The sequence below is a fragment of the Pelodiscus sinensis genome, chromosome 7 (genome assembly GCF_052426305.1).
Source record: "Pelodiscus sinensis isolate ZL-2025 chromosome 7, ASM5242630v1, whole genome shotgun sequence".
Taxonomy (NCBI): Eukaryota; Metazoa; Chordata; order Testudines; family Trionychidae; genus Pelodiscus; species Pelodiscus sinensis.
In genome coordinates, this window is record NC_143058.1 from 10,658,458 (window position 1) to 10,681,896 (window position 23,439).

General features: G+C 46.0%; 1 protein-coding gene across 8 annotated transcripts in view; it reads right to left on the reverse strand.

Annotated features, from left to right (window-relative positions):
• Positions 1–23,439, reverse strand: part of SEMA5B (semaphorin 5B) — a 381,163-nt gene that overhangs the window by 237,336 nt on the left and 120,388 nt on the right. For all 8 annotated transcript variants that reach the window (XM_075933113.2, XM_075933119.2, XM_075933111.2 and 5 more), the window contains one exon: positions 1,287–1,348. The gene's annotated coding sequence lies outside the window, so the exon portion shown is untranslated. The remainder of the gene's footprint in view (positions 1–1,286; positions 1,349–23,439) is intronic.

A 23,439-nucleotide genomic window follows, 5' to 3' on the forward strand; every position in this document is an offset into this window, starting at 1 on the left:
TTGAGAAAAATGGCCTTCCCCTACTGATTATTTCAAAAATTACAATTTTTAATGGCCAGTGATTTAGTTAGCCAATAACATCTGACGAAAGACATCAACAATGACTGAAGTAAAGGCTGGAAATGGTTTTGTCTTTATTATAAGTCGTTTGGGTGCTGAGTTTTCCTCTGAATTAAATGAAGGTTGAATAAACCAGCAAATGAGTTGAAAAGATGGCATAACATAAATCTGAGGATTTACTGAAAGATTTCCTGAAATTCAGAGTTAATTATTTGATTCTCCCATAAAAATTAGAAATGGGACCAACCAATAAATAACAGTATTACATTTCCTTTTTTAAACTTTCTCCAACCCAGGGCTAACAAATCTAACCAGGTTTATGCCAGACAAACAAAGGTGATAGTAAGTGGATCCGCCCTGGTGCGTTGCTCTGGCAAGAGCTGGCCGAGCTGCGGCAAAAGTCAGCGGGGAGCTATTTAAAGAGCTGCCAGACCAAGGTTGCGATAGGACAGTAACTTAAAATTTCTTACAGATACGTTCACCGCTGCAGACAAGGCAAAGAAAGCTTGTAGAGGCTACTTTTGGGTGTAATGAAAATTTTAGGCTAATTGGAAGAAAATGTATTCTCCAAAGTATAAATAGTGAAAGGTTGAAAATATTTTACTTTTTGGGAAGAAAAGCCTTCACGGAGCCCCAATTCTGACACAAAAGTGACAAAAGTCCGACAAAACATATTCAGGGCTGGAATGAACACAAAGTCAAATTAATTCCTGATGTAGCACCACTTAAAGTAGGTCCCCTAAACTTGGCACTCTAAGGTTGAGAGAAATTATAGTCTCCTTGGTTCAGCAGGGAACTCCTACTGGTATCGATGGGACCGCCACACAGAAGCAGAAGGCAGCCCAGTACTGTTTGCTTGTTCTATGCCTCGGTATTGCATGACAAATTTTGGCAACGTGTCAATGCCTTTTATGTGCTGCTTGTAAGTATTAGTGCTGTTTTTATTTTTATAATTCTCTGCCCTTTCGTGCAGTAATGACGGGCCCATGGGGCATTTCACATCGAAGCTAAACAAACCATTTTTGGAATTCTTACTCAAGAGAATCTGTGAAAGCAAATCTGTGAAATCAAAGTGTCTCAGACTGCACCTTCCATTTTGGAACCATATGATCTTAGTCATTTCCTTCCAAGCTTTCTGCATAAAAGAATTCAGAAACAGAAGGCAGTTTTAGCAAAGGACTATGGGATGGAGTTACCATGGCTGAAACAAAGTCTTAAATACTTACTGCCTCTGCATCACTGGTGTGTCATATTCAAAGTCACACTTGGGGAAATATCCTGTAGTAACCTGAGGAAACAGTAAAGAAAGTGATAAGTAGGAGGCAGACACATCTCAGCAGCATAGAGCAGAGACCAACTACCCCACCCCCCAAAAAAGCTTTACCATTATTTTAAAATATTTTAAAATAATTTTTATATTTTGAACTTCAAATTAAATATAGAGAAGGGCTAATCTTACAAAAATGATTCCGTCAATGTTCATTTCTATGTGGCTTCAGGATTTGTGTGCACTCCACTTTTTCATTTGCTTTCTACATTTACCCTATTTCTAGATTTAGAAATTTTGCAGAAACAGTCATTTTCAAACCAGCACCGTCTTGGTTAATTATATGGCCCCTATTTCTGGAATATCCGAATACCACCCAATCTTTAAAGCATTCATTCTCACAGACTCCCTATGAGGAAGGGCAGGGGGCTATAACTACCTTTTTACAGATGGGAAACAGAGTCTTAGGGTCTTGCACTGGTCTTAAGGGAGATCTGCGGTTGAATCCAGGTCTGGAAGACCACTAACCACTGGACCATCCTCTCTATTGTTGAAATGCTGGAGAACATTGTGAAAAGCAAATTTGTAAACAAGCACATGTGCCCCAAATATCTATTTCTTAAGGGTTATCATCGCCCATTCCAGAAGCAGAAACATGTGTCTCAAACCTGAACAAACCAACACAGCCTGCATTTAGAATTCCATGGAAGTCTCACAATGGGTTTGCAGACATAGAGAAACTCTAACTGCTTGATGGCAGTGAAAAGGCAAGAGCAAGCTATCCACAGTATAAAATTTGAATTGTGGTCATGTCAGAAAGCTTCAAACCATTTGCATCCCCTTATGTGAAGTGCTATACAAACATAATAAACAACAGTCTTGGCCCCAAGGCGCTTACAGTGTAAACAATAGAGTATGGATAGATAAACGAGCAGACAGGCAGGAGCACAGCAATAAGAAAAAGCTGTTTTTGCAGTGACTGGATGTGTGAGCAATTTTTAGCCAAACCATGGTGTGTTCCTATGTCCACAGCCAGCCTACCCAATCTCTCCCCATCCTCAACACCTGCCTGCCCCCTCCGTCCTCAAATGCTTCCGTGTTAGAGCAATGTTACATAGTCTTCCTTGCCAGCTCATTAGACTAAAATACACAAAAGTCAGCTCAAGACTTTTAACTCAATATGGGGAAGGGAGGCTGTCTAGGAGGCATATTGTAGCTCAACCACCAGCTATTGGGTTCAAAGCAGAGATCGTCAAGGGGATTTTTATGGCCACTGTGACGTAGGAGGTCAGAGCAGGCAAACTCATGAGCCTGTAAACTAACTGACGTGTGTTTGGAAGCCATGATGTGTTTACCTAACAGCACTTTACAAAGTTAGCTGAAGCACGAAGCTGTTCTCATCTCTCAGTTAAAAAAAATTAGAAAATCCCACCTATGAATCATTTTAAGTCAGTCAGATTCTTTGGCTGCTCTGTTCTCATTAATTTTAACAGAAACTGGGATTCAAGTAGCTTTGAAAAATCTCACCCTCCATGTTTTGTACAACCAAGAGACAAATTCTTTTGAAGAATTCAGGAAATTCTAAGCTAGGTATTACAGTGAGCAAGCATGAAGAAGGGACTGTCAGAACTGTTAACAAATCTAACTCTATGCAAAATAAGGGCCAGAGTTCCACCTTGAACATGATTACATGCCAGCTGCCACCTTGGCCAAAACACCAGGGCTTGAACCAGGAACCCCCAGAATCAAAAGATTCATATTTTCGGCAGATCTGGCACAAAGGAGGACTTGTACTGAACACTCGCCTATGGGTTACCTAGGCAGATCCCATAGGCCTTAGTGACAGTTAAGTGCTACCCTGGGAAGAATATTACACTGAAAATCACCATTCAAAGAGCAACAAGTGGTGTAGAGATCTGGGAGTCCGGTGACACAGGTTACACTCCCAACTCTGCCACAAACTTGCTGTGTCATCCCATGAAAAATGGCTCCTTTGGTTTCCTACATGTTTAAAAAAGATCATGATACTTGTACACCTTTGTGAAGCATTTTAAGAGCTTCAGCAAGCTCCATGAAAGTCTATATAATGATGGAGTTTTTGCATTAGAGTAAATATACTTAACTATGGATATGGTTCTCAACAGGATAGCATCTCAGCACCTCACAATTCATAGTGGATTTTAGCCATCCCATCAACCCCTGGGAGGTAGGCAAGTACTTTCCCAGATTTACAGGGCAAATAAAATGCCTTGCCCAAAGTCACACAGGAAATCTATAGCTGAGCTGGAACCTGAACCCAGATCTCTCAATTTCACATTAACTGTCCTATTTTCTAACCCCTCCTGCCATAATCCTCAGCTCCCTTTGAAGCTGCCAATGAGAGTGAAAAGAATGAAGACAAACCCAAAAGGTGCATGCAGTGGCTCTGATCACTTTGCACTAAGGATGTTAAATATCGACTAATTGACTAATCAACCTAGTTGATTAGTCGATAAGGTGCCTCTGCCTTTGAAGTGTAGCATAGTGTACACTTTGAAGGCAACAGCGCCACGTGGAGCCTGGGGACAACCCCAGGCTCCATGCGGCGCTGCCCCTTTGAAACACCATGGGAAGCCCGGCATCTGAAACGCTGAGAGGAGCCTGGTGCCAAGGTCCCCATGGCATTTCAAAGCAGCAGCTCTGCATGGAGCCCAGGGTCAGCGGGGGAGTCCCTCACTAATCCAGGCTCCACATGGCACTACCGCTTTGAAATGCCGCGTGCAGCCTGGGGACATCCCAGCTGGTCTCAGGTTGCATGCAGCGTTTCAAAGCCCCAGGCTCCAGGTGGCACTGCTGCTTTGAAGTACTCCCTCCTCTTCCCCTCCCTTGCTGCCTCTTTCTGATAGCCAACTAGCCTGCCGACTATCCAATAAGCATTTGCTTATCAGAGAGTCGACTAGTTGTTCACATCCCTACTTTGAACTAGTGTCAGTAACATTTAAACATGGAGCTGAAGAATTACCCTAACGTGAAAAAAATGTGTTAAACGTCGTATTTGGGTTATGACATAAAGCCACAAGAAAATACTGTAACAATGTCAACATTTTCCCCTCCACATCGTTCAATTTTACAAGTGCTTCTATCCAAGCCTTAGTCGGACCTCAGAGCAGCCTGTCCTTGAGGTAAGGATAGACCTAGACCCCTTGTCTCCTCAGGAAGGTAACAATGACTGTTATGCACTTTTTGAACATGTGAGAGCCACTGACAGGGAGCACAGTAAACTGGCTGTGCACATGGTTCACAACAAACCACAGGAAACATCTGAGTCCCGGATAGATCGCAATACGAAAACAAGCATCCTTTAAGGTGTATCAGTCCTTGGATCCAGAGGAGGGATAATGGAGGCTAGGAGACCATGCATAACTTCTGTTTCCTCATGAATCTGTTGAGGTTTCACAAGCCCAAGATCAGTCTGTCTCGCAATTAACATTCAAGAACCCCTCAGCCCCTTAATTCCAGCAGAATCTCCTCTACAACTGCCACATTTAGGAATTACTGCACTTCCTTGGCTAGAAGTTGCTTATAATGGGAGGTGAGGGAGGGTGCGGAGCGGGGACCAAGGGAACAGTAGGGTATAACCCAACACTATCATGCATAGCACCCAGCAATCTGAGGTAAAGCAGGCCTACACCCAACAGACATGGGATAACTGGTCCACAAAAACTGCAGAAATCAGATCTGAATATCTCTGGGGGATTTCACTCCTGAGCATCCCATCAAAAGGCTTGCACAGAATCCACTGATTGTCTCAGGGGGCAGGCACAGGTACCAATGAGGATTGGGTGGGGGAGGGGGGTCTCCTCTTATAGTCTCTACGCCTTCCACTGTAATCTTGCTTCGATTGTGGCAGACAGAAGCAGACAGCCAATTGAGGTTTATAATGCTTCCCAGAGATTTCAGAGTAGGTCTAGAGTCTTTCATATGATGCAGCTTGGTGTTTGCTTGCTCCAAAGAGAGTGACTTGCCTTCAAACACCAGGCAAGAGCTATCTCACAATCAGAGCTAAAGCCATGGATCAAATGCAAACTGTGCCGGGTCCAAAGCTGCCTTGAGGGATGCCCTTGCCACCAATTTTCCCTCTTCAACTAGGGACGAGGACTCCTCCCTGGACTCCCAGAGAAAAAGTTCCTTCAATTTCATGACTGTTCGAGGAGTTAAAAACCATGTAGCTTCAGGAGCATTTGCAAGTTTGCAATCCTGAGCCTGAGGCCACTGGTTGATAAACCTTCCTACCGAAAAGCCAGCCTTCTCATATCAAAAGCTAAGTATGGAACACTTCCAGCCCACTTACTTCACCTCATTAGCACAGGTACCTTTCCCCCCGTCCCTTCTTTTTCTGTTATAAATTCTGGATGTCTCTTAGCCCTCTCCAGCTCATCTGAGTAAGTGGGCTTTGCCCAGGAAAGCCTATGATACTAGATATATTTATGCTGGTCCACAGGACTACTTGTCTACCAAAAAGGTCTAGTTTTTTGGCATCTTTGGCCATGGGAGTTAGCACTTGTAACCTTGCTCCCACTCATTTGTCGCTGAAACTACCAGCGAACCCAGAGGAGAATGGACATAGAGCAATTCATACCCCTCAGGAGGAACAAAGCAATTTTTCTCCAAACTCTTCACTGCAGGATGGAGGAATGCAAGGGTCTGCCATAAGTCCCTGATGGGGTCCAAAATGTCTTCCTTCAGAGGCAAAGCCACATGAACTGGCCCTGATGTCACTAGAATGTCCACCAGGATGTGGGAGGATTCAGTAATCTCCACCACCTAGGTATACAGGTTTTAAGCTACCCCACTGAGGAGCTCCTGGTGCACCCTATAATCCTCCTGGGAAGGTGCTGTACTTGTTCCTGCCACTGCCTTGTCAGGAGAAGAGGAAGAAGCAGCCTATACTGACAAGTGGCCTTGTTCCTCATCCTCCGCATCAGATGGGTCTTATGCTTCTCTTAACTCCGCCACAACAGAGTAGCACCACCTGGGCTATGAACAGTGGACTGGCACATAGCTTAAACGCTGAGGACTAAGGCATACTGTGGTCCCAGAAATGGGCTAACCCGACTAAGTGGAGTCTGCTAATCTAACTTATTTATGAACTGAAGCTGAAGAACTACAAATAAATGATGTACTGTTCACTGAAAGTTCACTGAGAGGGGGTATGTCTACACTACCACCCTAGTTCAAGCTAGGGTGGTTAATGTAGGCAACCGGAGTTGCAAATGAAGCCCGGGATTTGAATTTCCCAGGCTTCATTTCCATATTGCCGTGCGCTGCCATTTTTAAATATCCGCTAGTTCGGACTCCGTGCCCGCGGCTACACGCGGCACGAACTAGGTAGTTCGGATTAGGCTTCCTATTCTGAACTACCGTTACTCCTCGTGGAATGAGGTGTACCGGTAATTCGGAATAGGAAGTCTAATCCGAACTACCTAGTTCGTGCCGCGTGTAGCCGCGGGCACGGAGTCCAAACTAGCGGACATTTTAAAATGGCGGCGCCTGGCAATATGCAAATGAAGCCCGGGAAATTCAAATCCCGGGCTTCATTTGCAACTCCGGTTGCCTACATTAACCACCCTAGTTCGAACTAGGGTGGTAGTGTAGACATACCCAGAAGTACTTGAGGAAAATACAAAGGTGAGTTGCCATTCCAGACACTGTCATGTGCAGTAAGAAGGAACTGAGGGGGTGTGAGAGCCCTTTAAATCAGCATTATGAGAGAGTAACTCCAAGGGCACCAGCGCAGACCCGACGAAGGAAATTTCCCTGTGACAGTACTTGGGGCAAGCACATACCTACATTGGTATGGACATGAGCAAGCATGTGAAAAACAGCCACATACAAGATAGAGACTAAAGGTGCTAATCACATAGTGCCTCTCCTACCCAGCTATACAAGGGAGTACCGATTCTACCATGCCTTGCAGAGCTATTCAGGACCCATCATAGTTGCAGCACCAGTGCTTAAGGAAGCTTAGGGCCTAGTCCCGCCAGAGCAATGGGACAAGAAATACACAGAAAGGAGCAAAAAGTAACAAGAGCCACAGCCAGTAGAGCTGCAGGTCACACATGTGGAAACAAGGGTGGATGGTGCTGCATGATATAAACAGGTGTCACAAATGACTCTGCCCAACCAATGCAAGCGGGGAGCTCAGACAAGGTTGTACCGATCCACGGCACTATTCCTTCTGATGCTTCCCCGGAAGAGTGCCATGAAGTGCCATCCTTTCCTGTGGGCTGGATGCAAAGAGCACAAACCAACTCGCCATTTCAACCAATGAATATCTGTTTTTCTTAAAAAAACAATGAACTGGTCAAAGAGCATCTGATTTTTAAAAGCACCAACATCCAAGCGTACACAGGAAGCAGAGTCTCTTTGTGAGCTTTTCTTCAATTCTCATGAATTGGGTGGACATCCCTGCATAAAACATGAGATAAGAAGAGGCTTGTTTTCTAGCCTGCATATCTGAGATGGTTCCTTAGATACCAGAGAAAGCCTGAAGGCAGGTCTTGGCTCCCAATCCTTTTCTTTTAAACATTTTCAGAAAGCTAAAGATGCCTTTGACATAAAACTGATGAGAAACAGGGATGTTATCTATATCACTCAGGGTAACATGCCAAACCATCTGGAAAGACCATCATATTAAAAAAAAAAACCTCCTGTTTGCTACTGATTATGCAACCGAATTAAAACTGATTAAATGACTGACTGGGATCCAAGATTGTTTATCTGCACATAAATCACACACACTATACTCAGCCAGTATGGATTTGGCAGCCTTGGGAAGAGCCCACCTCTTCGGCAAACTGATTATTGCTGCAATTAAAAGATCAATAAAGTAAATGTCTTTGGGACAGAGATGTCAGGGGTTCCTGAAGCTATGCATCTATGAAATATGAATTCAAATAGGCTCCCAATTCAAGTTTTGAAAACAGCTCCTGATAGAGCATGAATTTGTTCCTTCTGGTGGGTGCGTGATGTTAGAAAAAAATCAAAACCGAGGGAAGGATAGGCACAAATTAAGTAGTCAGACATGCCGAAGGGATGGCAGATACATATCTCATGAATGCAAGAGAATTAAAAAATAAAATAGGTGTCCTGTCAAATCAGACATGGTGTTAATAGCTAATGACTATGACATTACAAACTGCAGTTTTCATAGCTATTAATCTAAACTGAAAATTGGTAGCAGACTGCAGCAAAGAAAAATAAATCACACTTTGTTCAATTTGAAGATGTATATGTCAAATAACTCCCATCCCCACCCTTCTCCCTAGGCAGAACTCTCTACCCTGTCAAACAGTTCCACAATGAATGTGACATTTTCAAAGCACAGAACTCCCAGATGAAGTGAAAAGTGACATGATTTCATACTACTGAACACAACTAATCTACTGGGGGGGGAGGGAGGGTGAAACCCACAATGGTTGTATCTATCTAAAGCACGAGCTATGAGATGCATTTCCAATCCTGAGAAACTATTTAGCATGGGAAGTGGCCAGAGGTGGGGGTGGGAAGGATGGAGAGGGGTGGGTAGCCAAGTCATAGATCCAACCTGGAATTCCAAGTGATGCTTCACAACTCTTGTCTCTTTCAACCAAATGACATGCAGGAAGCACAAGAGCATCAGGAGTGCAATGAAATATTTTCTAGACCAGAGCTACTCAACATGCGGCAAGCAGCCCGTTTGTTTGTGGCCCAGGGTGCGGTTTGATTTTATGCAGGGCTCAACACGCGGCCTGCAGGTGGGATCCTTTGAACATGGCCTCTACTGAAAACATGCTCCACAACTGCAAAGTGTCTCCCATGCAGGGTGAACACCGAAAGATGCAAGCGGATAGGCTGGCTGGAACAGACAGGTACAAAGTGTTGGCGTTTCTAGTCCCCGGGGAGAAGGTGCCGGGAGCGCAGGGCCATTGTGCCAAGTGCTTTGTATTCATGCCCATCAGTGTGAAAGAAGCTATTTGCCTATATATTTTCATGTATACACAACCACACTTAAGTGGCAGCCCTCGGCATGTGTGGTTAGTATCACTGGGGCTTCCAAAGTTGAGTAGGCCTGTTCTAGACAATAAACAAACCATGGATGTATTAAGACAGTAATGTTGTGGGTCCCACTGTGATGCCCTTAGCACAGGGATCGGCAACCTATGGCTCGCAAGCCAAATATGGCTCACTAGGGAGTCAGATATGGCTCTTCTGGAGCCCCAACTCAGCCCCTCTTTGTTCCCCCTGCAGCAGGGAGCCAGCGCTGGCACCACAGCCTTACAGCCTCCCCCCACAAGACTGAAATGCCACCACTGACTTCCGGTGGGAGCAGAGGTGCAGGGGGAGAAAGTCCCAAGGCTCTGCGCTGGATCCAGCGTGCAGGGAACAAGCTGCGCTAAAAATGGCTTGGCACGACAGCATTTTCCTGCCCGCCACATGCAGAAAACAAGTAGCCAAAAATGGCTCCCTGTGCACTGCTATTTTTGTTTCCCTCCTTCCTGGAGGCTCCTGTCAGGGAATGGGAGCAATGGGAGGCATGTTACATGGTGCCTGCCATGTGGTGCAAAAACAAGTGTTCCCCACCCCCTCATGCCCAGACCCCCACCTCCTCACTCACACCTCCCAGCCAGAGAGCCTGCCCCCTGTCCCCTACTAACAGCCTGAAACTACTCTCTAGCTCTGGGCTGGGAGTGGGAAACAACAGGAATTCTGTACCCTCTTTACCCACCAATCCATGCATGTGCAGTTTGCCCTCACAAATCCCACTTCCTCAGTCTGTGCTTCAAGATGACAATTTGCCCCCAAGAGGGTATTTAAAACAGCACTTCCAAGGTCCTTTGTTGTGATTCTCTATGTTCTATTATTCCTCTGAGGCCACATCTATGAGTACCTGCAGATCGATGCTCCCGAAATGAATTTTTGGAGTTCTATTTAGCAGGTCTAGTAAGGACCTGCTACATTCAAAACTGAGGGCACCCATATCAGCGCCAGTACTCCTGCTCTTCACAAGAAGTAAGGGAAGTTGACAGGAGCATTTCTCCCAATGACCTTCCACTGTACTCAAAAGTTCAAATCAAGGTATGTCAGCTCCAGCTATGCAATTAATATAGCTGGAGTTGCGGATCTCAGGTTGAACTTATCCCTTAGCATAGACCTAGCCATAGTTCTTAAGTGCCTTCTAGAAGCCACAAACCAAATACAGCAGACTTCCGATAATCCGGCACCTTTGGGACCCAAGTGGTGCCGGATTATCTGATATGCCGGAGTATCAGGAGGTACTCCGGCGGGGGGCTGTGATGGGTCTGTTGGGACCTGCACTGCGACTGGCGGGTGGGGAGCAGGGTTGGCGGGGAACGGCGCGGCGAGGGGCAAACCCTCTGCCGTTTTGCAAGGAGGCGGGGGAAGCCCTGTGCAGCTGCCAGCGACAGGCCAGCTGGGGCTGCAAGCGGCGGCGGCGGACTTGGGGAAGTGGTGGAGCAGAGCAGCTAGGGTGCTGCCATGTTGGTCCCGCAGCGCTACCCCTCACCTGGGCGGCGCTGTGGGACCAATGCAGCAGCACCCCAGCTGTGCTGCCCCGCCGCTTCCCCAAGTCCACCGCCGCTTGCAGGCAGGTGGCAAATGGCGGCGGCCGACTTGGGGAAGTGGCGGGGCAGAGCAGCTGGGGTGCTGCCGGGTTGGTCCCACAGCGCCGCCTCTCACCTTGCCCCCTCTCCTCCACCACCGCTTGCAGCCCCAGCTGGCCTGTAGCAGGCGGCTGCACGGGGCTTCCCCCGCCTCCCTGAAAAACAATGGAGGGTTCGCCCCCACCTTTCCCCACTCCCCAGCCGGATGCAGCGCAGGTCCAGCAGACCCGTTACAGAGGTATAATCCTCTTCTCCTCTCCTCCCCTTCCCTTTCCCGGCCCATGAGCGCGTGTGGGGCTCACAGGAGCTCCAATTGTCTGACTGGCTGGAGCACTTCCGGGTTCCAGTTGGTGCCAGACTATCAGGAATGCCGGACCACTGGATGCCGGACAATTGGAGTTTTACTGTATATAGATTCACTTCTGTTCTGTCTGATCTCTCTTCCTCCCATAGCTCCAACCAAGCAAGAATCACACTCACTGATTTTTAGTTAATTCCTATGACCGATTGAGCAAGAAAATTAAAAACATCAGTGCTGTTATCGATAGATCTAAAATGAGGATGATGCTTTAATAAATATTGTTAATGTGTGTAATTTTGCTTATGACAGTAATGCAGCCATTTCTGGGGTGGGACAGTAGGCAGTGAACAAAATAAGTGACAAATAACATAAATATGAAAAAATGTGTCGACTCTTTTGAGACCCATCAAGATGAAAGGCTCTGCATAAATATATATATTATAATTTTACTGGACAACTGACAAAAACCTGAGATGCAAAGGAAACTCTTTCCTCTTATTGAGAGGAGAAAGGCTGCTACATGAATCAATTCCATCTGTTTTTCAAACAATATTAAGCAGTTAGAATTTTCAAGAAGCCACATCTCATCTGATTTTTTTCCAGCCTGCCTACCAGGGACTGAACAGTAAGTAAACATTTGAAAAGTGTCCTCTGAGAGTAAAGGTTTAGATTTAAGTCACAGGATCCATTGAAAAGAAAAATTGCTTCTGTGTATTGGGACGGTGCTATCCTTTCTGAAAATTTTACAAAAAGAATAAATGGCGGTAATCTCTTTACAAGCCCATATGGAAATTCATTATTATTGTTTTTTTCTATCTTCAACAGTTCTGAAAGTGAGAACAGGGTCACTAGAAGAAATAGCAGCAATGTGTGGAAGAAAGATTTCCTAACGCCAACATACAGCACAGGTACATTTTAAGGGCTGTATCACATTCTTGAGCAAAACTGAACTGATGATGATAATGGGTGACAGGCAACAGAGAGAAAGGTATAAAGCTCCAAGAGATCAAGTATTTCCAGCCCATGATTGTAGGCCAAATATTCATAGACCCCGAAGCCCAGAAGGAATTATTCTGATCAGCTAGTCTGACCACCTGTCTAGCAAGGCCATGGAACATCCCTCAAATAATCCCTTTCACAGATCTTTTAGAAAAACTTCCAATCTTGATTTTACAATGTTTAATTATAGCAATTCCATCATGACTCTTGGCAAATTGGAGCCAGCCTTATAACTCTGCTTTGAGGTACAATAGGAAGGAATTATTGTTCCCATTCTGCATATGGAAGACTGAATCACAGAGAAATTTCACAAGTAGGCAACTCTAAACACTAAGTTATGCTGCCTCCCTTCCCAGACATACTGAGAACAGAACCGAGAGCTTAACTACAGTTTTCAATATAACACATTTCACATACAGCTGTAACTACAGAACTTTAGATTCTCTGATCTAGAAGCACAGATATCCAAGGCAGAATACAGGAATCAATTCTGGCTCACTGATTTAAGACAACACCAGTGGTGAAAGAACACTGGTGGAGAAAGTAAATAAGGAAAAGTTATTTACTTGCTCTCATAACACAAGAATTAGGAAATTAATAGGTAACAGGTTTAAAACAAACAAAAGGAAGTATTTCTTGATGTAACACACAGTCAACCTGTAGAACTCGTTGCCAGAGGATGTTGTGAAGACCAGGACACTAACAGGATTAAAAAAGAACTAGATTAATTCATGGAGGATAGGTCCATCAATGGTTATTAGCCAGGATGGGCAGGAATGGTGTCCCTAGTCTTTGTTTGCCAGAGGCTGGGAATGGGTGACAGCAGAGGGATCACTTGATGGTTACCTGTTCTTTTTATTACCTCTGGGATACCTGGCATTGGCCACTGTCAGAGGACAGGATACTGGGCTAGATGGACTTTTGTCTGACCCAGCAGGGCTGTTCTTATGTTCTTCTTATGTTAACATTAAAGGCTAGATTCTGCTTTCAGCCACACCACTGTGAATCCAATGCAATTCTGTTGACTTCACTGGATTTACACTTGAGATCAAAATTTGATCCTAACAGTCTAAATTAAGCCACCAGCTGGCTAGAAATCATTTTCAGTTACAGCTGTCACTCATTCCTATAGTCAACTTCATTGTGCACAGTAAGTTTGGCAGGCTACAGAGAATGCTAAGTAATCTTTCACACAGGACATGCCACAATACCAAGACAAAACAATGTGAGTTACAGACACAGACAATTATCCCATGGATAGTCACCTGAGGCATCAAATTCTTGTCCTAAAATAAATGATTAATTACTATAGGTGACTGGCTGGGTTAAGGACACAACAACAACTTTAATCCATTAATTGTTTCTGTGTGTTGCTATTCGAAGCAGTCTTTAGGGGCAGATCCTGTATCTTCTATTCTTAGCACATATTCACAACTCCCGTTAGAGTTAAATATGTGAGTTTTTCCATCAGTCACATGGGGGAGAGGGGGAATGCCTTCAGCCAAAGAAAATGCACTCCATTCCACAGTGATTTCCAAATAACCAAATTCAAGGGAAGTCAAGGTATTGGAACAAAAGGTGCAATTTGCATATTTTTAAACTGAGCCTATCACATAGCAAGATGGAAGAGGCCATGAGCAACTAACTCATCCAGTGGCACTTACTTACCACGGGCCATGTTCTGATCTCAATTAACTTCACTGTTGCCCTGTCCGTTGAGTGGTCATTTCCACCACTGCAAAATATATGGTGCTTATAAGGTGTAAAGCAACAGTGAACTGGGCCCATAGGTTCTAGTCTAGGGTCAGAATTGTCCCTTGTTTTATGGTTACCAGCATTACCCATCCCATTGTGACACCGATGTACACGTGGCCTGCTCCCTCCCCACTGCTTCCAGGGGTGGGGAGGCTCAGCCTCCAGGGATGCTGGGGTGCACGTGCGTGCACTTTTCCCCTCCCTGTGGTGCGGGGGGAAGAGGGCAGGGGTGTGGCCTCCCTCCCTCTCTACTGCTTCCAGGACCAGGGAGGCTTGGGCCGCAAGGCTTTCTCCCTCCCCACTGCTCCCGGGTGCAGGAAGGCTGGGGCCATACAGCCTCTTCCCTTCCGGTTCCTCCAGGGATGCTGGGGGGCGCACGCACACACTCAGCGCACTGCTCCTCCCCATGGCAGGGGCAGGGCCTCAGCAGAGAGGGCAGGGCTGTAGGAGGGGCCTGCCTTCCCCAGAAGCTTCTCAAGTCTTCTCAAATGTTCTCTGTGGCAGATGGCATGATGGATGCCTCTTCTTTTATAATAGTATATAGATAACATGCTTCCCCCTAAAAATGGGACTGTACCTATAAATATCACCTCACTGGACATCTCTGAGGCCAGGGCTACAGTGGGGCAGAAATTCAATTTAAGATACGCAACTCTAGCTTGAAGATTTGTGTAGCTGGAGTCAACGTGCCTTAAAATGAATTTCTCCAGCATCCCCACTGCAGGAGGTCGATGGCAGAAACTCTCCCATCAACTTCCCTTACACCTTGTGACTAGGGTTGCCAGGTGTCCGGTTTTCTACCGGACAGTCCGGTATGTGTGCCCTCTGTCTGGTAGCAAAATTCAGAAAATATAGGACATGTGCAATGTCTGGTATTTTCTGAATTTCCGGCTGGGCGCCGGACCGAAGCTTGGTGGGTGTAGGGGAGCGACTGGGAGGCGGGGCGCGATTGGTGCTGGGAGTCTGTGGTCGTGTGCAAAAGCCTGGTGGAGCAGGGACTGGGATTCCCAGCCACTCCCCCCGACCCGGCTTCTGCTCGCGACCAGAGGCTCCCACCGCCAATCGCGGCCCCGCCTTCCAGCTGGGAGCCTGTAGTCACATGCAAAAGCTGGGTGGGGTAGGGCGGGGACGGGGACTGGGACTCCTAGCCCGCCTGCTCTCAACTAAAGATAGCGCCTGCCAGGGGCGCGGCCCCTTGGACTCCAGCTGCAGCCAATGGCTGCACATCCCTCCCACCAGGTCTGCTTCCTGTCCCCCCCCCCCGCGGCCCACCCCCTCCTCCTTGCCCGCTCCATGGCCCTCGACCCCCCCCCAAGTCTGCTTCCCGGCCCCCCCCTTTCTCCTGCCCAGCCTCGCGGACCCTGATCCCCCTGTCTCTGCTTCCAGCCCCCCCTTCCTCCCAGCTGGCCCCTGGATCCCACCCCCCTGGCCAGCTCTGCTTCCTGCCCTGCCTCCTCCCCCCCGCTCAAGTGTGTCCAGTTTTTTGGCGGGGTCTACCTGGTAACCCTACTTGTGACACTGTAGAGTACAAGGGTCAATGGGGTGCTGTTAGCGTTTGATTTAGCAGGTCCTTATTAGACTCACTAAATAAAACCCCAGTGCATCGATCTCCAGATCTCCAAGACCTGAGGTAGAAACATAGTAGGAGTGTTAGACAGTGTGTAACTCAAGAGTCGTGTAAGCGCATGAAACGTTAGCGGTTACACAACTATTTGATAGTCCCCAGGGGTGGGGCCGGCACCCAGAGCACTCACAGCCCCACTCTCGGGGAGCCCCCTGCAATCACACACTGCTGCCTTTCTATCAAAGGCAACAGCGCAGGGTGGCAGGTGGGAGCTGTTCCGCAAGGGGAGCCAGTTTAAAATCCAGCTTCTCAGGCAGACCGGCTCCACCTGCCACCCCACGCTGCTGCCTCTGATACAGAGCATGGGTGGTAGAAGCACCTGTCTCCAGGGGGGTCCAAGCTCCCTATGGACAGAGGCTGCTCTGTGGGATGCTGGAGCAGCCTCTGTCTGTGGGGAGCTCAGACCCTCCTTCCTCCCCCACAGATCAGGGCTGCTACTGCAGAGCAACCTCCATCTGTGGTGAGTTTGGGACACTGCAGACAGAGGCTGCTTTGCAGCAGCCTTCCCCTGCTCCTCCCCCCCGAAATGCTGCCCTTAGCAGAGGCAGCAGCACAGGAGGGGGCAGGCAGTGCTGGGGGCAACCAGCTGTTAAGGCAGCTCCCCCCAGCACTGGCTCCTGCCTCCCCAGGCAGCAGCAATGGAGGCAGGTGGGTCCGCAGAGCCAGCATGCACGAGGAGCCTGCTTGAAAGCCAGTTTTCCATGCATATCAGCTTCTGCCGACTCTCCTCACCCTCTGTGCAGAGAAGGTGGATCCGGTGCTCATGGGGAGCCAGCGTTTAAGCCAGCTCCTCGCAGGCACTGGCTTCTGCTCCCCAACACCTTGCTGCCTCTGTTACAGAGTTAGCAAGGGGAGCAGGGAAATGCATGTTGCCAACAAGATTAACCAATAAGCCCAGGCGTATTGGTTAATCGTGTCGTCGTCTACACATTGCCATACCTAGAACATAGCCATTTTTATAGCCAATCTATCATACAGACCTACCAACTTGGTGCAGCTAGGCAGCTTACAACATAAAAGTTCCTGTCCCCACTGAAGATAACGGTACAACTCCCACTGATTTCAACAAAGCAGGCGTTAGGACACAACTGAGTCATCTGAAAATACCACGCCTGAAGTCCATGAACCTTTGTTTTGTCCAAGTCTATGACGGGTTTAGAAATAGGCCTTGTCTCCTGACTCCAACACCTGCACTTTACCTATTTGTCCACATTTCCTCTCAAAACCAGAGCTTTGTTAAGAAAAGGTCCTGCCTGCTCTAGGTCCAGTGGCACCCAACCGCTTTTCATAACTTCTGCTTGTGCACAACCCCATCACTAACTCACCGGAGGAGAATCCAAGTCCAAGACAAATGGTCCTGCAACAGTCCAAGTTCGAAGTCCCACAAGATAAACTAATCAAGACTACGGAAATACAGACCTGGCGCCGCAAGTGCCTACACACACAAGCAATCCCACTGAAACCTTCTCTGAATTCCTCATATTGCAAGAGCTTCCTTCGCTGGCATATCTCCTGGGCCTCCTTCCCTCTACGTCTCTTAAAACTTGGTGGATGATTTATTGCTTTTTACAAAACGTAGTATTGCTCATCAGAAAGCCCTCCAAGTTTGGCCGGATACAATAATGATGTTATAATGTCTTTTTTGAGGAAAGCTCTCATTCTTTCTGTCAGTTCCTCTCTCTTTTTCTGAGTTATGGGTTTGAGATCTCAGGAAAAATAGCTCGGAGCCTTCACAGTCACTGTCTTTTTTAAAGCAGCATACATGATTCTATGTCTGTCCTGAGAGTCTCATTTCATGTAGCCAGCATCACTGGAGAACTTGCTTTTCATCCCGTAGGGGCACTTGTCGGCATTCTGTATTCCTAGTCAAGGTAAATTTCACTGAAAGCTCATGCATCACATAATAAATACATTATTATTATTATTATTATTATTATTATTATTATTACTGCTAGAAACCACACCCACACTGTAAACTCCTTGGACAAGGCTCTATCTTCCACAATCTGAACAGACACTGAGAGATTAAGTGATGTGCCTAAGACTGCGCCGGAAGCCAGGAACTGAACAAATGCTGTTCTCCTGAATCCTACTCCAGTGCCTAAACCATGAGACCATCCTTCCTCCCACCTGTCTCTGCTGAGAAGCCCCACACTCCGAATTTCCAACAGCATCTATTGCTTGCTACTACAGGCAGTCCCCGAGTTATGCGGATCCAACTTATGTCGGACGGGGTTTGCTCCGTGTCTCCCTGGTCTGCTGGTTTCCAGCAGACCAGGGAGACGGGGAGCAAAGCCTCTGAGGACGCCGGCAGCGGGACAGCCGCGGCGCGTCTGGGCTGTCCGCTGCCCGCGTGCTCCCCGGCTTTGCTCCCCGTCTCCCTGGTCTGCTGGTCTCGGTCCGCCGTCCGCGTCTCCCTGGTCTGCTGGGGGGGAGCGCGCAGCTAGTACGCCCTCCCCCCCTCCCCCCCAGAAGACCAGGCTTTTCTCCGGACGCCTGTGGTAGAGCAGCCGGGGCGCTGCCGGTTGGTCCCGCAGTGCCGCTCTGGGCGCTACTGGACCAACCCGGCAGCACCCCAGCTGCTCTGCCCCAGGTGTCCTGATTCAGCCGCTGCTGGTCAGTTTCAGCAGCGGCTGAATCAGGACGCCTGGGGCAGAGCAGCTGGGGTGCTGCTGGGTTGCTCCAGTAGCGCCGCTCCTCGGCGCTACTGGAGCAACCCAGCAGCACCCAGCTGCTCTACCCCGGGCGTCCCCAAGTCAGCCGCTGCTGAAACTGACCTGCGCTGACTACAGGAAGCCCGAGGCAGAGTTGCTCTGCCCCGGGCTTCCTGGAATCAGCCGCTGATCAGTTTCAGCAGCGGCTGACTTGGGGACGGCTGGGGTTCTTAAGTTGAATCTGTATGTAAGAACTGGCGTCCAGATTCAGCCTGTAGTCAGCCGCTGGTCAGTTTCAGCAGCGGCTGAATCTGGACGCCAGTTCCGACTTACATACAGATTCAACTTAAGAACAAACCTACAGTCCCTATCTTGTACGTAACCCGGGGACTGCCTGTGTATCAAGTGTCATCTCAGTAACACTATTAATTGCAGTTGTTTTTTCTGAGCACACATCTGCAGTGGCAACCATATTGCTAAAAATTATTTGAGAGTCCATACTGGTAGCATGGACTCTATTATAATAAAGAGACTAAATCAATCTACATCCTGCTGTTAATATAGGTTTGACACAGCATTTAAAAATTCAAGTGTCAAATTCTTCTCTTTGCTACTCATATGCTACTCATATGCAGCACACAGGCTCCTCCATTATGAATGCATTGAGGGCAAAAACTGATCCTAAACAATTTGTTGAAATATTAGGGCACAACAGTGTTTCTTCAGATGGAGAAAATTTGAGCAGAATTTTGAAGCTTTCACTCACTCACTTCTGCGTTACAAAACCCGCTATTATGAATCTCTTAAAATTATTTAGCTCCACTCTTTGCTGAAATAAACATAATAAGATACTAGTGCCAGTGTTGGATATGCTTTCCCTGACAGAAACTTACAGATTTTTCATGCTCAGCTCTTTAGGTCAATCCAGTCCAGTAGGAATTATAAAAGCTAAGGATTTATAAAGTCAGGGCCAGATTCATATCAGAATCCGGCCTTAGTTTATAAAAGATACGAAGTACAAAGAAAAATCAAGACCAACAGGAAGAGACCTAAGCAGTAATGAAACACCCATAGCAAGTATCCAGATCCACAGCTAAGGACGTGTTAAGTGGAATGGTGTAAACTTTAGGATGGAGAACTTACTAGAGGTTCACACACCAAGATGAACTGAAGAGTAACAGTTATCAGGAAAGACTTCTTTTCTCTACTGTGCTTAACTGCTCCATCCGATTACAGCACCACAGAGCAGAGGGGGATTAGCCTGTGGTATCTGACCAGAAACACTTCTGGTCCCTTCTTAGAGGAATTAAGATATCAGAAATGTTGTCAGCATGCTTCAGCTATACAAGCTGTGCAAGCTCTGTGCTTAAGCCATAGGGACATTATTCAACTCTCAATATAAAGGTGCATTTTAATTAAGCATGCTTTGTTTTTTTGCAGCTGTGAACGTACAAAAACAATGCACAGTAGCGTGCACATTAATAACAGTAATGTCATCGGAATGTCAGATGTTAAAAGGCAGACAGGACTATTTGATCAACTTGTCTGACCTTCATAGGCCATAGACCATCACCCAGTTACAGGGTTTTGTTGAGCACATGCTATATATTATTTGTAGAACACAGCATGCTATACACTTTTGACTACAATGTTTCTTTAAATGTTTATGGAGAAATATCTACTTTTCTTGGGTCATGGTGCAATTCTACTGGCATAATCTCAAGGAGTAACTCAAGTATTTACGAGCTTCAGGGGATAGCCGAGTTAGTCTGTTACAGAAAAAAAAACCAAATGGACTGGTAGCACTTTATAGACTAACAAAACACGCAGACGGTATCATGAGCTTTCGTGGGCACAGCCCCACAAAAGCTCATGATACCGTCTACATGTTTTGTTAGTCTATAAAGTGCTACCAGACCATTTGTTGTGTTTTTTTTCAAGTATTTACAGGATACAAGAGGTAAAATTGAGTATGCTCGCTCTCGTTGCCCTCAAGACATAGTCTGCTTTGGAAAAGTACCATTTTTAATGCATATTGTATTGGCTGCTACTAATTTGGATTTGCCATTCGTCAACCTTTATACTGCTCTTACTGTTTTGGCAAATATTGCTTATGCTTTCTTTGGCTGGAAACTAGACTTCCATCTAAAATTTTGGGGTTTTCACATTCAGTTGCTAACCCCTGAAAAGTTTTCCATTTTGTAATGAAAACCAGAAAATTTTGAAGACGGATTTCTGTAAAAATAAAAAAAGCTTACATGGGAACAAAACCCATCTTCCAACCCACTCTACACAACAGCAAAGAGCAACCTTGTGTAGTATCTTTTTGAACAAATACCCATTTTCACTTCAGATAATTTCTTCCCTAGTTTTGCATTATAAGATCTACTACAGGGGTGGGGAACCTAAGGCCCAAGGGCCAGATGCGGCCCCTGGCTTCCCTGAATCCAGCCCCTGAGGCTGAGGGCTCCCCCCCCCCCCCAGCATTGGGGAGCCTATGCTCCACACACCACGCCCCCCGCCACCCCACAGTGGAGCTGGAGCACACAAAATCTACTAGCTTGGATCCCCCTCCCCCCAGGCTCTGGTATATGAGGGGAACGTGGGGAGTGTCTTTCTCCTTCTCAGTTGCGGGCCTTATCAGAGAGGGTTGGTTTGGGTTTTTTTGCTTCTCACTTGTGTGCGGCCCCCCGATTGATTTTTCTGTGGGTCAGAGACCTCCAACCCAAAAAAGGTTCCTCACCCCGATCTACTGCATTCCTCATTTCCATTGTTTCTGACATACAGCTGTACCCTTTCAGGGCCTGACTTTACCCTCAGACTAGTCTTATATTAGTGAAACTCCACTGACTTCTTTGGAGTAACTCCTTACTTACACCTGTGAAAGTGAGATCAGAACAAGTCCCCGTGTCTCAGGCCTACTATCAGCCAATGGAAAACACACTGCATCTGATAACATATCCCATCAATCACTGAATTGTAGTACACACGGAAGAGCGAGAGATTATAGCATTTGACAGTGAAATCTGGGACCACATATAGATAACACAATCACCACCTATGCCACACACATGCTAAATATGGGAACTGATGTAAGGATCTTTTTAAGGATCTTGTGGCCCAGACATAGCCTTAGCCACTGAAACAAAAGGAGAGCCTTCAGCATTTGGTTTTTTCCAGGAGTATCAGAGATTACAACCTCTTGTTAGACCAACTATTAAATGACGATACAACTCTAACCAGTAGAAAAGAGATAGAGATGCAGCCGTGTTAGTCTGGTCTAGCTGAAACAAAAGACAGGACTATGCAGCACTTTAAAGACTAACAAGATGGTTTATTAGCTTTCGTGGGCCAGACCCACTTCCTCAGATCAATTTGTGGAAGAAAATTGGCATGACCATATATACCAAAGTGATACAATCAAAAAAAAGTGAACACATATAAAATTGACAAATGAGATTTTAGAATGGGGGAGAGGGAGGAAGGTTAGTGTCTGTGAGGTAATGATATTAGGGGTGATAATTGGGGAAGCTATCTTTGTGATGGGTGAGATAATTAGCATCTTTGTTAAGGCCCATATGTAAAGTGTCAAATTTAAGCATGAATGACAGTTCTGAGGCTTCTCTTTGAAGACTGGAGTTAAAATCTCTTTGAAGCAATATGCATGTTTTAAGGTCATTGAGAGAATGGTCAGTCTGGTTAAAATGGCAGGCAACAGTTTTCTCTCTGAAAGAGCCTCACCCATTCTCACCCATCACAAAGATAGCTTCCCCAATTATCACCCCTAATATCATTACCTCACAGAAACTAACCTCCCCCCCTCACCCCCTCCCCGTTCTAAAATCTCATTTGTCAATTTTATATGTGTTCACTTTTTTTTGATTGTATCACTTTGGTATATATGGTCATGCCAATTTTCTTCCACAAATTGATCTGAGGAAGTGGGTCTGGCCCACGAAAGCTCATCATCTAATAAACCATCTTGTTAAGTCTTTAAAGTGCTGCATAGTCCTGTCTTTTGTTTCAGTAGAAAAGAGGTTTTCGAACTCTGGGGCAAAGCTTTGTAAGGCAAAGCTGCTAGCTGACTGCAAGAGGCTTTGCTCCGCAGGTATGAGCGATCACACCTCACACTGGCTGCAGATCGCTGTTCCCAGCCAATGGAAGTTGTGGGAAGTAGTATCCCGCGCAGGTAAATAAAATGTCTTGCAGCCAGCTAGCGGCTTACCCTTAAAAACCGTGACCCAGAATTTGAAAACCTCTGTAGTAGAGAGTAGTGGTTATAAAAGGACCACTATAGCTAATCTATGTGCCTCAATTTACCCACCTCTATTAAAATAAATAATAAATAATAATAATATCTCCTCACAAGTATGTTATAAAGCTTAATCAGTAACTGTAACACACTTGAATATACAACTACAAAGCATTATTACTTAGTCCTCTTCTCTCTTTTGCTGTGTATTGTTGGGTCTCTAAAATTCTTCCAATCAAATCGCTGTGACTGCTTTCTAAATCATATGAAATTAAACAATTTTAAAAGGTACTTCCAGATAACTGAGAATCATTATGAGACGTATTAATTTCTAAACAAATTAAACCACTAGATGAATTCTGTTACAAGCATGTAATAGTCATCAGTTGCTTTGTGCAATACTTGCCATTTTCATATGGAGAAATATATCAACACACTTCATCTTCAAAAACAGTAAAAATTACCATTTGGTGACCATTACCCAGTAATCAGGATCCCTCTGGAACCTCATTAAGTAGGCATTTTACAATTGTCAATGTATTTAAAAACGAGGCGAGTAACAAACTGTGTAATTGTGGCACAAAGAAATGAATACATTTTATTTTGCTAATCATTTCCCTCAGTGTGTAATTCCCTCGGCTAAATCCCTCGCAGGTGCGATGCTACCAATTTCTTTATTCACTCACTTCAGTGGACTTAAACCTAGGATTAGTTTGGCCCATTTTCACAAAGAGGTGAAGTCCCGGCAGTATGTAATTTGCATCTCATTTCATAAAGCCGTCATAGTTTTCCAGCTTTTTCATTTTTCCTCCACAGAAAAAAAAGGTGGTTAGGGTTGGTTTGTTTGTTTTTTTAAGATAGAGAAAACAACACCCCTGCATATCAG